The 7,389-nt window shown below is 46.5% G+C and overlaps 1 pseudogene; it reads right to left on the bottom strand.

Annotated features, from left to right (window-relative positions):
- Positions 1 to 4,647: 4,647 nt before the first annotated feature.
- LOC119951382 lies at positions 4,648 to 6,683 on the bottom strand (annotated as a pseudogene).
- Positions 6,684 to 7,389: the final 706 nt, after the last annotated feature.

Below are 7,389 nucleotides of genomic sequence, written 5' to 3' on the forward strand. Positions count from 1 at the left end.
AGCTGTGGGAGCAGGAGCTGTGAACCAGCAGTGGGAGCAGGAGCTGGGAACCAGCTGTGGGAGCAGGAGCTGGGAACCAGGAGTGGGAGCAGGAGCTGTGAACCAGCTGTGGGAGCAGGAGCTGGGAACCAGCTGTGGGAGCAGGAGCTGGGAACCAGCTGTGGGAGCAGGAGCTGTGAACCAGCTGTGGGAGCAGGAACTGCGACCCGGCTGTGGGGGCAGGAGCGGTGAACCAGCTGTGGGAGCAGGAGCTGGGAACCAGCTGTGGGAGCAGGAGCTGTGAACCGGCTGTGGGAGCAGGAGCTGGGAACCAGCTGTGGGAGCAGGAGCTCGGAACCAGCTGTGGGAGCAGGAGCTGGGAACCAGCTGTGGGAGCAGGAGCTGGGAACCAGCTGTGGGAGCAGGAGCTGGGAACCAGCTGTGGGAGCAGGAGCTGGGAACCAGCTGTGGGAGCAGGAGCTGGGAACCAGCTGTGGGAGCAGGAGCTGGGAACCAGCTGTGGGAGCAGGAGCTGCGAACCAGCTGTGGGTCCAGGAGCTGGGAACCAGCTGTGGGAGCAGGAGCTGGGAACCAGCTGCGGGAGCAGGAGCTGTGAACCAGCTGTGGGAACAGGAGCTGTGAACCGGCGGCGGGAGCAGGAGCTGGGAACCAGCTGTGGGAGCAGCAGCGGTGAACCGGCTGTGGGACGAGAAGCCGAGGGTCATGAGGAACCAGGGGTGTTTCTAATGTTTAAATCCCTCAGGAGGAAGGCAGTGAAGCTCACACGTGGATTGAGGAGTCCACAGTTTTGAGATCTTGAAGGAAAGTTGGAGGGTTGTTCAGCCAAAAGTTAATGGACGGATTCCCATCAAATCTTGGAGCTTGGGGAATAGCTGGAATACTGAGGGGAATTAAAGGGAATTGTGTGAAACTGAGGTTACAGCAGGAATCTTTATAAACTACAGTGTGAAGTTCACAGTGCTGGTTTTTAATTTTTTTGTTTATATATGCTTTGAAGTTTATTTTTGTTTAAAGATATGAAATCCTGTGATGTAATTCTTTCACTGGGAATTTGAAATTCTTTGGAGATGTTACTGATTTTTACAGAGATCCTAACAGATGTTTGGGACACAAGTTTCGGCTTCCTATCTCAGCCTTGGACATTTCCCTGTCTCTCTGTTGCTCGTGTCAGTGACAGCCAGGCGATGGAGCTGAGGGCCTGTTCCCCAGTTGGGAAACTGCCATGTGCGTCCCACTGGAGACAGGAAGGTGATGGAGGAGTGAATGGGAAATGAGCCGGCAACCAATCGGTGCCCAGGAGGGGAGACACCGGTGCTCAGTTTCCCCGTGTCCAAAGCGGGGACGCACGGAAACAGGGCACAGAGGAGCAGCAGAGAAACCATTTGTGTCCAGAACATTGTGAACATCCTTTTACTCTGGTTGTCTTTGATTAGCAAGTTATTTTCTGTTTTTTTAAAACCATCTTCTGTTTCATCAATAAAACTTTATCAGTAAAATTATTAGATTTTTCTGGACTTTTCATGATTGATTAAAATTATTATTTTTTTTTAAGAGTACCCAATTCTTTTTCCAATTAAGGGGCAATTTGGCCTGGCCAGTTCACCTACTCTGTACATCTTTGGGTTGTGGAGGCGAGACCCATGCAGACACGGGGAGAATGGGCAAACTCCACACGGGCAGTGACCCAGGGCCGTGATTGAACCCGGGTCCTCAGCGCCATGAGGCAGCAGCGCTAACCACTGTGCCACCGTGTCACCCCCTTTTCATGTTACATTGATGTACTTTAGGGAAAGTGGGTGTGAGGGGTTGACTGGCTCTTTAACAGAAAGTGAGTCCCTCTGAGGTAATTGGCAAAGGAGCCAGAGGGGGAGATGAGCTTTTCTTTTTTGACACAGCGAGTTGTTCTGATCTGCCTGAAAACAGCTAAAATTGTATCTTTCCAAATGGTAAATAGATGAAAGGGAAGAATTTGCAGGGATGTGGGGAAAGAGCAGAGCAGTTGGATGAATGGGAGATTCCTCTCAAAGAGATAGCAGGGACATATTGGGCCAAATGGTCTCCTCCTGCAACCTGTGAATCTGAGCCTCCTGCTTTTGTGCAGGTTTAAAGGGACAGATTTCATTGCAGCCTCTTCCCTGTATATGTATTTAAAGAGACGGGTTTCTCTTTAGCTCTGAGTGACCAATATAACAATTGGCTGGAGATCCATTTCCCAGTCAGTCCTCCAGCACCTTCCTGTCTCTCTATTAGTGCGATGCCCATGGCAGTTTCCCAACTGGGGACACAGGCCCCGTTATTCTGAGCTAAATTCAGCCCCCAGCTCTGTCTCCTGGCTGTCATTGACACCAGCAACAGAGACAGAAAGGTGCCCGAGGCTCAAATGGGAAGTCAAAACTTGTGGCTCTAAACTGAGACTTCAACAATTGTCAACCAAATCCATGTTATGTATCCTGGGGTTTCTATTATTACTGTGCCAGCCCTTTTCATGTTACATTGATGCACTTTAGGGAAAGTGGGTGAGAGGGAAGACAAAGGGTGGGAGTTTTAACGGGTAACTTTCCCTTTCTAACTTTGCATTGTCGATAGTGTCAGCCGTGGCTCAGTGGGCAGCTCTCTCACCTCTGAGTCAGAAGATTGTGGATTCAAATCCCAGTCCAGGGACCCGAGAACAAGAATCACGTCCAACATTCCTGGTCCCAGCACTGAGGGAGCGCTGCACTGTCAGAACAGCCTTCTTTCAAATAAGATGTTAAACTGAGGCCCTGTCTGCCCCTCCCAGGTGGGTGTAAAAGTTCCCACAGCCACTATTTTGAAGAAGAGCAGGGGAGTTATCCCCGGTGTCCTGGTCAATATTTATCCCTCAATCAACATCACTAAAAACAGATCATCTGCTCATTATCACATTGCTGTGTGTGGGATCTTGCTGTGTGTAAATTGGCTGCTGTTTTTCCTACATTCAACAGTGACTACACTTCAAAGGTACTTCATTGGTTGAAAAACACTTTGAGACGTCCTGTGGTTGTGAAAGGCGCTATAGAAATGCAAGTTTTTAAATTGAAGATTTAGGTTTTCTGATCTTGTTTTCTGGAACTTTGTTGATTTTAGCCACCCCCAACTTACCATTTAATAAATTCACTTTGGTTCAGACAAGGCAATTAAGACAAAGACAGAATTATCTTAAAAGTTTATTCAAAGAAACTTTAAGACATTGACTTTTCCAACTTCATGTGGGTGATCAGTCTGTAGAAGCGTAACCCTCTCTGGCTCCTTCTTTGACAGTAATTCTTGTGGAATTCAGCCTCGGGAGTCTGGCTCCTTCTTTGGCAGTAATTTCCTTGGAACTCGGCCTCGGGAATCTTCAGTACTTGGCCAGCAAGGAAGACCTTCAGAACCTCTGCTTTTATCCCCAAAGTGACCATTACCTCACGTTAGAGTTGGGCCTGTTGTAACATGACAATTGGTCAATTTGGTCACTGGATTAATTTAATTGGATCCCCAATTACTGACACCACCGTCTCTCGTTATCTCAGACAGGAATACAATAGAACTGTTTCATATTATCCCTTTATCTGATTCTGCAGAATCCCTTATTTATACAGTTTCAAATGTTGAGGCTAATCAGAGCTTGAAGGTCTCTCTTGCCAGAACATTTATCCTCATCACATTCTTTACATACACAACAATTAAGCTTTTACATTTTTACAGCAAATAAAACTCAGTCTCTTATTGTAACTACTGATTCATTGTTGATTATTTAATTGTCACAATTAAGGGTCATTATTTATTCAGCCATCTGTTACTGACTGGGAGCTCATTAATACAGTAATCTTTAATTAATATATTTGGTTAATACAATATCCACTGGTTGAAAAAGATTGTTTTATGGAAGACAATCACTTTCTTACTGACTTTGATTGGATTGAACAATGAGTCTTAGACTTGAGCCAGACTTTGGCAGGATATGATACCCTGTAGCTTTCCAAAATTTTGGAACAATTTGTTACTTTAAATAATTTCACCTCTTTCAGCAGTTTCTAGAAAGTTTGGTTTATACAGAATGAATTTTTAAAATAAAGGTCCAGTCACGTTTCAGAGTTTAACATGGCTTCCTTAACCTTGTTACTTATAACGGTGAAGATGACGAGTGATTGATTTTTCTAAAGAAATATTATTAATGAGACATACCCAGAATTTCCGACATTACAACAGTGACTACACTTCAAAAGTACTTCAAAGGCTGTAAAAAGCTTTAGGAGATTGTGTGGTCATGAAAGGTGTTATAGAAATAGATATAGAATCCCTTGAGTTCAGAAAGAGGCCATTCAGCCCATCGAGTCAGCACTGACCCTTCAAAAGAGCACTCTACCCATATCCACTCACCCGTAACCCCATAACCTAACCTGCACATCCGTGGACACTGGGGGGGGGGGGGGGGGGGGATTTATCAGGACAAATCCTCCTAACCCATACATCTTAGGACTATGGGAGGAAACCAGGGCACTCAGTGGAAACCCACACAGACACGGGGAGAACGTACAAACCCCACACAGACAGTGACCAAGGCCAGAATTGAACATGGATCCCTGGTGCTGTGAGGCAACAGTGCTAACTGCTATGCCATTGTGCCGCTCAAATAAATGTAATTTATTTTTAGAACTAGTCCCCAAACTTGGATATATCACACTCGGTCCACTCACCAAGATCACTCATAAAGACTGAGACTTGATTTTATGTAACAACCATGTCTTTCACTTCATTTCAAATACCCTGTGAAAATCCAAACACAGTATCTCATGAAAGTATTTGATTTAAAACAGAATGACTTGTTGTGATTTGGGATTCACTGCCTGACAATGGTGCAGGAAGTAAATTCTACTGTAACTTTCAAAAGGGAACTGGACAGATTCTGCAGGAAAATAAACTTGCAGGATGATGGGACCAATTAGATTGTTCATTCAAAGAGCTAGCATGGGAATGGTGGGCTTAATGGCCTCCTTCTTTGCCCTTTGATTCTCGTTTACATTTGAAGAAAATCTTAGACTTGAACCAGAGTTTGGCAGTATTTAGGAAATACCTGAAATCCACTTCCTACCAGGGGGTAGAAGCGGAGATGATGGAATGTTTCCAAAAGGAAATTGGGTGGGCTTTTGAGGGAAATAAACGGACAGGGAATACGGGAATAGAACAGGGCAATCATTTGATCAATAGAAATCTACAAGTTGTGAATCTTTGGAATTCTCTATCCCAGAGGGCTGTGGAAGCTCAGTCATTGAGTGTGTTTAAAGCAGAGACTGACAGATTTCTAAATCCCAATAACACAAAGGGATATGGGGATAGTGTGGGGAAAAGGCATTGAAGTGGATGATCAGCCATGATCGTATTGAATGGTGGGGCAGGCTCGACGGGCTGAATGGCCAACGCCTGCTCCTATGCTCCAATGATACAAAGATGCGAGAAACACCCAGATAAATGAGACAAAAGAACCATGTAACCACCATAGCCCATCTTCATGGCAACGTGGCTGCTTTGGGAACTAAATATCTTCCAACATGCAAACACCTTTTCATTCTGTGCCCCTCGTCAAACTTGGAACCAGGTAATCGCAACGAGGCTCAAAAATGGTCAGCCCACCGGAGGGAGAGGTGTTAGACCGGCCAGTCCAGCAGAAAGAAACCCTCCAATCATCACCATTCACCAGATGTCAGGATGAACAAAATGCAGTCCTGGATGTCAGTGAGAGCAGAAACTGTAACAACGGAGTCAACATCTGGAATTTATTGTGAACTTGTTGGAGTCACAACAGGTGTGATGAATCACAAAACCCCGCCCCACATTGAGAGCAGATGAATGGTCTCTTCCCAGAATTAACTCACTAGTGTCTCCGGATCATTGAATGTCTCCCCTGCTCAGAGCAGGTGAATGGCTTCTTCCAAGTGTGAACTCGCTAGTGTTCCTGCAGGGCGTATGGAAAGCGGAATCCCTTCTCTCACTGAGCAGGTTAACGGCTTCTCCCCTGTGTGAACTCGCTGGTGTCTCTGCAGGTGGGAGAACCGAGTGAATCCCTTCCCTCACTGAGAGCAGGTGAACGGCTTCTCCCCAGTGTGAACTCGCTGGTGTATCCGCAGTTCGGATGATTGAGTGAATCCCTTCTCACACTGAGAACAGGTGAATGGCTTCTCCCCAGTGTGAACTCGCTGGTGTCTCCGCAGGCTCGATGAAGTAGTGAATCCCTTCTCACACTGAGAGCAGGTGAACGGCCTCTCCCCAGTGTGAAGTCGCTGGTGTGTCCGCAGATCAGATGATTGAGTGAATCCCTTCTCACACTGAGAGCAGGTGAACGGCTTCTCCCCAGTGTGAGCTAGCTGGTGTCTCCGCAGTCTCCTTAAAGTAGTGAATCCCTTTTCACACTGAGAGCAGATGAATGGCCTCTCCCCAGTGTGAACCCGCTGGTGTGTGTGCAGGTCGGATGATTGAATGAATCCCATCCCACACACAAAGCAAGTGAATGGCCTCTCCCCGGTGTGAACTCGCTGGTGTGTCCGCAGGTGGGATGATTGAGTGAATCCCTTCTCACACTGAGAGCAGGTGAACGGCCTCTCCCCAGTGTGAACTCGCTGGTGTTTCTGCAGGGCGGATAACTGAATGAATCCCTTCCCACACACAGAGCAAGTGAACGGCCTCTCCCCAGTGTGAATGCGTCGATGAGCTTCCAGTGAAGATGGAACCCTGAATCCCTTCCCACAGTACCCACATTTCCACCGTTTCTCCAGGGTGGGGGTGTCCTCGTGTCTCTCCAGGTTTGTCAATCAGTTGAAGCCTCGTCCACACACAGAACATGTGTACGGTCTCTCCCCGCTGTGAATGGTGTGATGTTTTTCAGGCTGTGTAACTAGTTAAAGCTCTTTCCACAGTCAGTGCTCTGGAACACTCTCACTCGGGTGTGTGTGTCTCGGTGCTTTTCCAGTCACACTGATGTTTTGAAGCCGACAGAAAAGACAAACATTTCTCCTTCTAGATTCAAAGTCCGGTGATATTCAGTTCCAAGGAATTGAGAGACTCAGTCAGATTGAGACGTGACGTTTGAGATTTCTCTCTGTAATTCCTCCTCTTCTGATATCCTGTAAAAACAATTTACAAAAGTTACTTTTCTTCTCCTCATTTTGGAGAAGGTATCCTGAGGGTAATGACAGTCTGGCCGTGGGGTTAATCCTCTGGGTCCTCAGTCTTATTGAGGAATGTCCCCTTGGATCTATTGTGGTGGGGATTCTTTTGTATTTTTGTTATTATGGGAGGGTTTATGTGTTGTTGACTTTATCCTACTCTGGTACAGTCGGGGCTTTTATCCATAAAAGGTACAGTTTGGGGAAACTTTGGTGCCTCTGGTGTAAA

The sequence above is a fragment of the Scyliorhinus canicula genome, chromosome 17, assembly GCF_902713615.1.
Source record: "Scyliorhinus canicula chromosome 17, sScyCan1.1, whole genome shotgun sequence".
Taxonomy (NCBI): domain Eukaryota; kingdom Metazoa; phylum Chordata; class Chondrichthyes; order Carcharhiniformes; family Scyliorhinidae; genus Scyliorhinus; species Scyliorhinus canicula.